At 40.3% G+C, this 8,118-nt stretch overlaps 1 pseudogene; it reads right to left on the bottom strand.

The window, feature by feature from the left end:
* Positions 1-2,257: 2,257 nt before the first annotated feature.
* LOC109953570 (galactose-specific lectin nattectin-like) lies at positions 2,258-7,019 on the bottom strand (annotated as a pseudogene).
* Positions 7,020-8,118: the final 1,099 nt, after the last annotated feature.

Here is an 8,118-nt window from a genome sequence, read left to right on the forward strand (position 1 = left end):
CCATTCACCTCTGCTCTCACCGGACAGATTCCCTATGTTTGTGAATGCCACAACAGATGGTTTTATAGCTGTAAGGAAGGAACTAACAAGCCTCAGGCTCACAGCCATACAGGACCAAATGGTCTTAGACCAGTTAACTGCTTCACATAGAGATGTCTGTGTAATCATAGGCACATCCTGCTGTGCTTACATCTACAGATTTGTTTCTCAAACTGTTGAAATTATGTTGGTGATCTACCACTCTACACACCCCCTCTCTCATCAACTGCTTATAGCTCAGACAACTCTGATTCTGAGATTGAAATGCTAGTATAAGCCTATTGTTGTCATCCTCCTCTTTGTGCTTCATGATTGTTTCTATCACGAAAACAGTATGCTAGAGGTTTTCTTGTAATGCAATTTTATGGCAGAGTTAATGTTAAGTATTTATTTTACACTCACTGAGCTTTAATAGAAAAATTTCCCACAACATTCACCTGGATATGTTCTTTGCTTATGTAAAACATGTCTGGGTTAGATCCTACTGGCTCCTGTGCTGCTGGCTACATCTCCAGAATGAGCAAGCAGATAAATTATATTGTACAAACAAAATATTATTTGCTTGATTGGCAGCAATATGAAACTGTGGTATATGGGCAAAAAATTACATAAAATATACACTGCTAGAAATGGGAAAACAGGGTGGAAGAGACATATTAACAACAATTTGGTGAACCTATCTAGCTCAAAGTCTGTATGAAATTGAACTAGTTGTTTAGCTGTTTATGTCATACAGTTCACAAAAACTCAGCTTCCGTGTTTGGGGCACTTCATGAACTGCTTGTGAGAGGAAATGTGCATCATGTACATTGAAGGCACACATTATTCATGTCAGTTTACACATTTTCTAAAATGAGGAGACATATGTTTGGGTAATGAATAAATCAGCAATTGGATGGAACAAATTGAACAAACATTTGCCATTTGTACTGTACAAGCATCCGAGGTCAGTTACCAGTAATTGTCAATTGTACATATGGACAAGAGCAAATGTCCTTGTAGATAACCCTCATAAGGCGAAACACGCATGTCAGCTCAGAACACATACTTTGCTTGGGTGAGGATAGGGTTCAGGGATACTTTGCCTAACTCTGCCCTTAACACAGGTTAGGCCTGTGTGTGCATTACATCAGTGTCTCTTGGTTCAGGATATCATTTATTTCTTTTTCAGCTTTGCATCCATAGACACAATTTGCTATCTTCTGGTTCTGGAAATGTATCCCAACAAACTAGTTCCAGTGGCAGCATACACCATTCTGACTGGCTGATTGACAAGTAACAGTTAGATGAGCAAATTGCAAATTAACTACATGCTTATGTGAAATGTGACAGGCTTAATAAGTCTCACCAACAAATCCTCCACCCAGTCCTTCCTCAAGCAAACTGTTCAGCCTTGTTCAGACATTAGGTACACCGTCAGTAGTCATCTCATTAAAATTAATGGGACCATTCCTCATCTCATCACCCACATGTTGAGCCTCTTTGTTGGAACTTGCTTGAAAATTGCAAAAGTCATGTGACTTTGTGTGTTACATTAATTTTTGTCACTGAACTCCTCTGTCACCTCTTGGAGAATCACACAAAGCTGCCATTATCCATTGCTCAAACACAGTTACTATATATAAAACCCCCTATATTTAGTTGCTGATAACCACCAAGAGATAAGACATAGTACATTTGCATAAGTACATTTGCTCAGTTGCATAATGTGCCCATCTACAAACCCATCAGTGGGTGCACGTCCATGCTATAAAAAATCACTGAGTTTTAGAATGGCGACCTGGTTTACGGTTAGTATTTGGGAATTAGTGTTTATGGTTAAGTTTAGTGTAAGTCTCCAGGAAATGAATGTAAGCCAGTGTAAAGTCCCGTTGAGAAATGAAGACAACTCTGTCTCTGTGTGTGTCTCTCCTTCTTTATGTGTGTGTTTGTATGTGACTTTACAATTTTTAGGGGGAAATGCTCAGTGGGTTCAAGAGCTCAGCCACTTACTGTATGTTCAGTGAAATAATGTCATTTCTATATCTTAAATCAGATTTTGCAGTGTGATCATTTAGTGGTCACTCAAATTTTTGAATGTTATATTCATTCACCTAAAGATCTGGAAGCTAAACAGATGATGAGACAAATTGCTGATCAAGATATTGTTTATTTATTTGTTGTTTTTTTAAAGAAATCAGAATTATTGATAGAACTTTCAGCAGTGAAGTCATTGAGGCTTTACAGCCAGATGGAAGTGACGTCCTCACACATACAGGCCACAAAGATAAGGTTTCTTATGGCAACAAGCTGCATCATTGGCACCATCTAGAATTTATAAGTTAACAAACAATTAGGGCTGCAACTAATGACTTTTAAAAAATATTAATGAATCTGAGGACTATTTTCTAGATTGTGTGTGTAATGATAATGAAAAATGCCCTTTACAATCTCCCAAAGCTGAAGCTTATATTTTGAAACAGCTTCCTGTGTTATTGAGCTTTACTCTGCTAATAAACTATCTACAGGCAGAAACTAAAAGCTGCGAAGCCTGTGGACAAAACAGTGAAGATCTGGACTAAGGATGCTACATCAGAGCTACAGGCCTGCTTTGACTGCACAGACTGGAGTGTATTTCAGACTGCAGCTACAGACCTGGACTAACTCACTGACACTGACATCTTATATCACCTTTTGTGAGGATGTGCATGCGCCCAAAAAGTCCTTCTGCACACACAACAACAAGCCCTGGTTCACAGCAAGACTGAAGCAGCTTTGTCATGCCAAAGAGGAGGCTTACAGATGTGGGGACAGAACTCTGTACAGCCAGGCCAGGAACACACTGGCAATGGAGATCAGAGCAGGAAAGAGGAGCTACTCTGAAAAGCTGAAAGCTCAGGTTTCAGCCAACGACCCCTCATCTGTGTGGAGAAACCTGAAAACAATTGCTGGCTATAGGAAATCATCTCCTCCTGCTGTGGATGACTGTCAACTAGCAAATGACCTGAATGTGTTCTACTGCAGGTTTGACAAACAACACTCTCTCTTCACCCTCCCCACCTCAGAGCCAGCAGCTGCTCCCCTGACAATCACCATCATTCCCTCCAGCCCCCCACTTCTAATGATCTGTGAAAAGGATGTGCATGGCCTCTTTAAAAAACAAAGGATGAGAAGGGCACCAGGCCCAGATGGTGTGACCCCTCCTGCCTGAAAGTGTGTGCTGATCAGCTGGCCCCCATCTTCACACTCATCTTCAACAGGTCACTGGAGCTGTGTGAAGTCCCCTCTTGCTTCAAATGCTCCACCTCATCCCAGTCCCTAGGAAACCCTCCATCAGTGGACTGAATGACTACAGACTTGTCGCCCTGACATCTGTAGTTATGAAGTCCTTTGAAAGACTGGCGTTGGCCCACCTGAAGGACATCGTAGACCCCCCACTGGACCCCCTGCAGTTTGCCTACCGGGCAAACAGGTTGGCGCACAATGCAGTCAATGTGTGCTCTCCCCTCTGCTGTTTTCACTCTACACCAATGACTGCATCTCAAAGTCAGGAGGTTGAGCAACTGGTCCTGTCGTGTAGCCGCAACAACCTGGAGCTGAACATGCTCAAAACAGTGGAGATGAGTGGACTTCTGGAAGAAGCCCCCCACCTTACTCCCCCTCACCATACTTGGCAGCACTGCATCAGCAGTAAAGTCCAACAAGTTCCTGGGCTCCACTATCTCCCAGAACCTGAAGTGGGCATCCAACATCAGGACCATCATCAAGAAGGCACAGCAGAGGATGTACTTCCTGCGCCACCTCATGAAGTTTGACCTGCCCCAGGAGCTGCTGATACAGTTCTACAGAGGAATCATCGAGTCTGTTCTCTGCATCTCCATCACTGCCTGGTTTGGCTCAGCAACCAAACAGGACAAGTACAGACTTCAGCAGATAGTCAGGACTGCAGAAAAGGTCATTGGTGCAAGCCTGCCCTCCATGGAGGACCTGTACACCTCACGGGTTAAAAGGAGAGTGGAAAAGATCACTGTGGACTCCTCACACCGGGGACATAATCTGTTCGAACTCCTCCCCTCTGGACAGCGTTACAGGTAACTGTGCGCCAAGACAACCAGGTATAAGGACAATTTCTTCCCCCAGGCTGTCACCCTGATGAATACTTGACCCATGATAGTATGACTGGACATTAACCCTCGGTGCAATACCTGTAAATATACCTCATACAGACTATACAGATCCGTACAGGTCTCTATTTATAAGTATTTTTATTAATACTTATCTCACAATGAGCATTCCTTTGTCTGTCTGCATTGTATACTGTCTGTTAATACTGCTTATTTTGCATAGTTTGCACTGTTTGTTGCTGTTAATACTGCTTATTTTGTTATATTACACAGCCTTATGCTAGTTTACTGTTTACTTGACCCTTGCATGGGGGTATGTACATACACATTGAGAGACAATGTACCAGAGTCAAATTCCTCATGTAGCCAATAAAGCAGATTCTCATTCTGATTCTGAAATATCAATGTTTTATAAGCTCGAACCAATGGTGTTTGTTGGCCTTATTGTGTTAAAGGTGTTGATTAATCAAAAATTTCAAAACTGTATCTTGTTAATTGTCGGTCAGTCAATTAATCACAAACAATAAAAGTCTGCTACACCACTATTTGCTTTCTTCTATTGTCATAAGTAACAAAACAAAATTATAAAATTAGTTACAAATGAAATCATATTTCCATGTTGCACAACATTCCAAATGAAAGGGCAATAGATAATCATTGTGAACCTTGATAGCTCAGCTCCATACAATGTTCACGTCCATCAGCATTGTCAGGCTTCCCTGGGGCCCAGGGCATTAAATCAAGCTTGGTACCGTCACTCCACAACCACACACCTTTCTGAAGGAAAAAGATTTGGAAATCAGTTCATTCAAAACGTTTCACCACCACAAAGATTTCTGCCTCTACTTTAGTACATGGAGGTGAAATAGCATCGCGTCTGTTGTGGAAAATGAAATGAATTTTCTGGTATCCCAACATAATTTAGTTCAGTTACATTCCAAATTACAGCTCACACTACTAAATTAAATGCAAAAGACAGTATGTTTAATGTCAAATGTACAAAGTCCACTGTTAAATCACTCACGTTATTTGTCTCATAGCCTCCAATCCAAGTTCGTGTATCATTGCCAGCTGCGGATTTAATCACCTCTTTGGCAAATTTCAAGTGATTTTGAGTATGGCTGGAGGCCAGATTCCCACCAATAGCAAGGCAGGCAGCCTAATGAAGAAAAGTGTAAAGCCAAACAGATACAGAAAGTAAGGAACAAAATAATAGAGATGGAGTATGTTGGATGAGGACATGCAGTAAAAGAGTCAGAATTTGAAAAAAGTGTTGAGACAAAATGATAATGTGACAGAGAAAGACCCCTTAATTATTTAGCTCCATATCAGGACTTGAACTGAATCTTTATTGTAAAAACAAGACGTTTTAAAGCACATACTATAAAAACAGTGTGGGAGTGAAAACCAAAATTGTTCTAAAAAGTACCTCTGCTTCAGCCCAGGTCTTTCTATCTGGCCCGAACTTGTAACAGTAGTTACCCATCCCAGTCCAACCCTCTGGGTATCGATCATCAGGATCTACATGATGTACACCACAGGTTGGTATCACAGGAGAAATAACAGATCATGGATGGATAACGAAATATTGTTGTGTTCCTCGTGATGACCGAGGCCTCAGCACTGAGTGAACCACAACAAGTACAGGAGGTCTATGAAATGCCCCACTTTGCTCAGACAGTGTCACATGTGGGTGTTTTGATAATAAGCCTCATGTTCACTTCATATTTAAACTAATAGGACAAGATCACTTCAAGGCCAGTGTGGACAGGAGGGATAACTTCAGTGATCATAACAAGACTTAATATATCAGGACGGTTTCTTCATACTGTTATAATAACAATGCATTTACAATTTTCAATAATCACCACCATCAGGGTTCAAATGAATACAGGATCACACAAACGGATCAGTGAAAAACAACCAAACGTAATTTACTTAGGTCTCTTTTTCATTTTAGTCAAAAATTAGTTGGTGCTATTTGTTGGTGAGGGGAATCATCTGCTGCAGAAATGTGGATGAAGTGAAATGAGGACTGATCAGACACAAGAGTTTCATCACAGCTGTTTCAGAATCAGCCTTTACTGGATCATTACTGTGACTCAAACTACATCAACCTCCTGTCTAAATGATCCATCTCAGCCTTTTCTGGTTGGTTGAAGTGGAAGTAGTTTTCTAGACCTGCAGCTTTTTAATACTGACTGAGCAGCTGTTTGACGCAATGAGAGGTCTTTTATCAATACATATACACATTGGTTGAACCTTCTTCTGGCAGCCCAGTACTGATGCTAAATGTTGTTTTGACAGGAAATTGTCTAACAACACAGTCAGCTCTCTGTTTATGGACAACCTATCAGACAGAAGCTGTCCAACAAGGGCTGGAGAGCAGCAGTCTTTCACAAAGTAATTTTGACAACTCATCAGTAACATGGAGTGTTGTCAGGTGCTATAAGACCAAGTGCTTATTAAAATTCAGTTTAACACAGTAGATTCTACTCACATTTGTTCCAGTCAACAGTCCACTGGTCAAACAGAGGAGCACAATGAAACACAGACCTGATGCCATCTGTGTGAAAATATATCAGAGAAGCAAAGGCACCCTGAAGATATATTTGCATTTTCTAAACGTGAGCTTCAACTGAAATACTGAAATTACTGTTTCACTTTTAACACTATTAGATTGTATTGGATGAAATAAAACAAGTTTATCATCACTCTGGTCTTGTATATGCACCCTAAATATAATTATGAACAGACCAAGAAATGTTTCTGTAAACAAGTATCAAACCAGCTGATTCTATGATGAACGCCAAGAATTAAACCCTTACCTTGCTGTGATGATCAGATGAGGGCTCACTTGCAGCTGTAGCCACTAGAGTAGCAGGATGTGTTGCGAAGGGGAAAAAGTCTTTAAATACCGTCTGTGGGTAATTTGAATCAGGAACCTGAAACACATCTTCTTCTGATCACGGGATGGATACCAGGATATTGTTTTATTATTATAATGAAGTGTGAGGAGAGACCAGAAAGTCTTTAAACAATGTTAAAAAAATACACTGAGCTTTCAAAGGAGCAGCTCCAGGCTAAGTTTCAGAAGTTTAAACAAGGGTTGTAATTCAATGACACATGACTGGCATTTTGTAGCCTTTACAGTAATACATTTATTTTTTGTTCATTCATGTTTGCTTGTCTATTATAGACAAGCTGTTACAATATGTATAAGATAAAATCAATGTCATGAAAGTGGTCGTAGCTAAGTCCAGTGAACAGTTGAGGTACATCTATTAATTTATCATTTTCTGCCATGCTGCTGTGAGTGAGAATACGGATGAAGATTTCTGGATCATTCTGCCTTGATCAACACAAACCAAAGAGACCATTTAAATTGATTCTTATAAGGCATCTGACCAGCATTGTCACTAGAATGAAATCTTCTACCTGTGCTCTGGACATTATTAATTCCTTACTTTCATCTGCTGAAGTTCCTGAGTATTATAAACCAGCTATAGTTCATCCTCTTCTAAAGAAGCCATCTCTTGAACCGTCCATCTTAAATTACAATAAACCTCCATTCTTGGCCAAGGTACTGGAAACGGTTGTTGAACCAAAATGGGTTTTTTGCTAAATTCCAGTTCATATCAGACCACAGTACTCAGACAGCTCTGCTCAGAGTTCTGATTGATGTTTTAGCACCACACAGTGGCCAAACATCTGTTTTACTGCTCTTAGCTCTTACATTGATTGATTGCATTGGTTTTCATAATGTGATGTAGAAACTGAGAGTTGGTTTGATGTAGCTGCACAAAAAAGATGAGTCAACTTTCTGATTAAGATATTGTTTATTGATTCATTTGAAAAGAAATCAGAATTGTTAATAGATCTTTCAGCAATAATGTCACTGTGGCTTTACATCTGCCACAAACATAAGATCTCTTCTCAGTACATGGCATGTCATTGGCTTTACCTAGAGTTGAAA

Source organism: Monopterus albus, unplaced genomic scaffold (assembly GCF_001952655.1).
Source record: "Monopterus albus unplaced genomic scaffold, M_albus_1.0 scaffold788.1, whole genome shotgun sequence".
NCBI classification, from domain to species: Eukaryota; Metazoa; Chordata; class Actinopteri; order Synbranchiformes; family Synbranchidae; genus Monopterus; species Monopterus albus.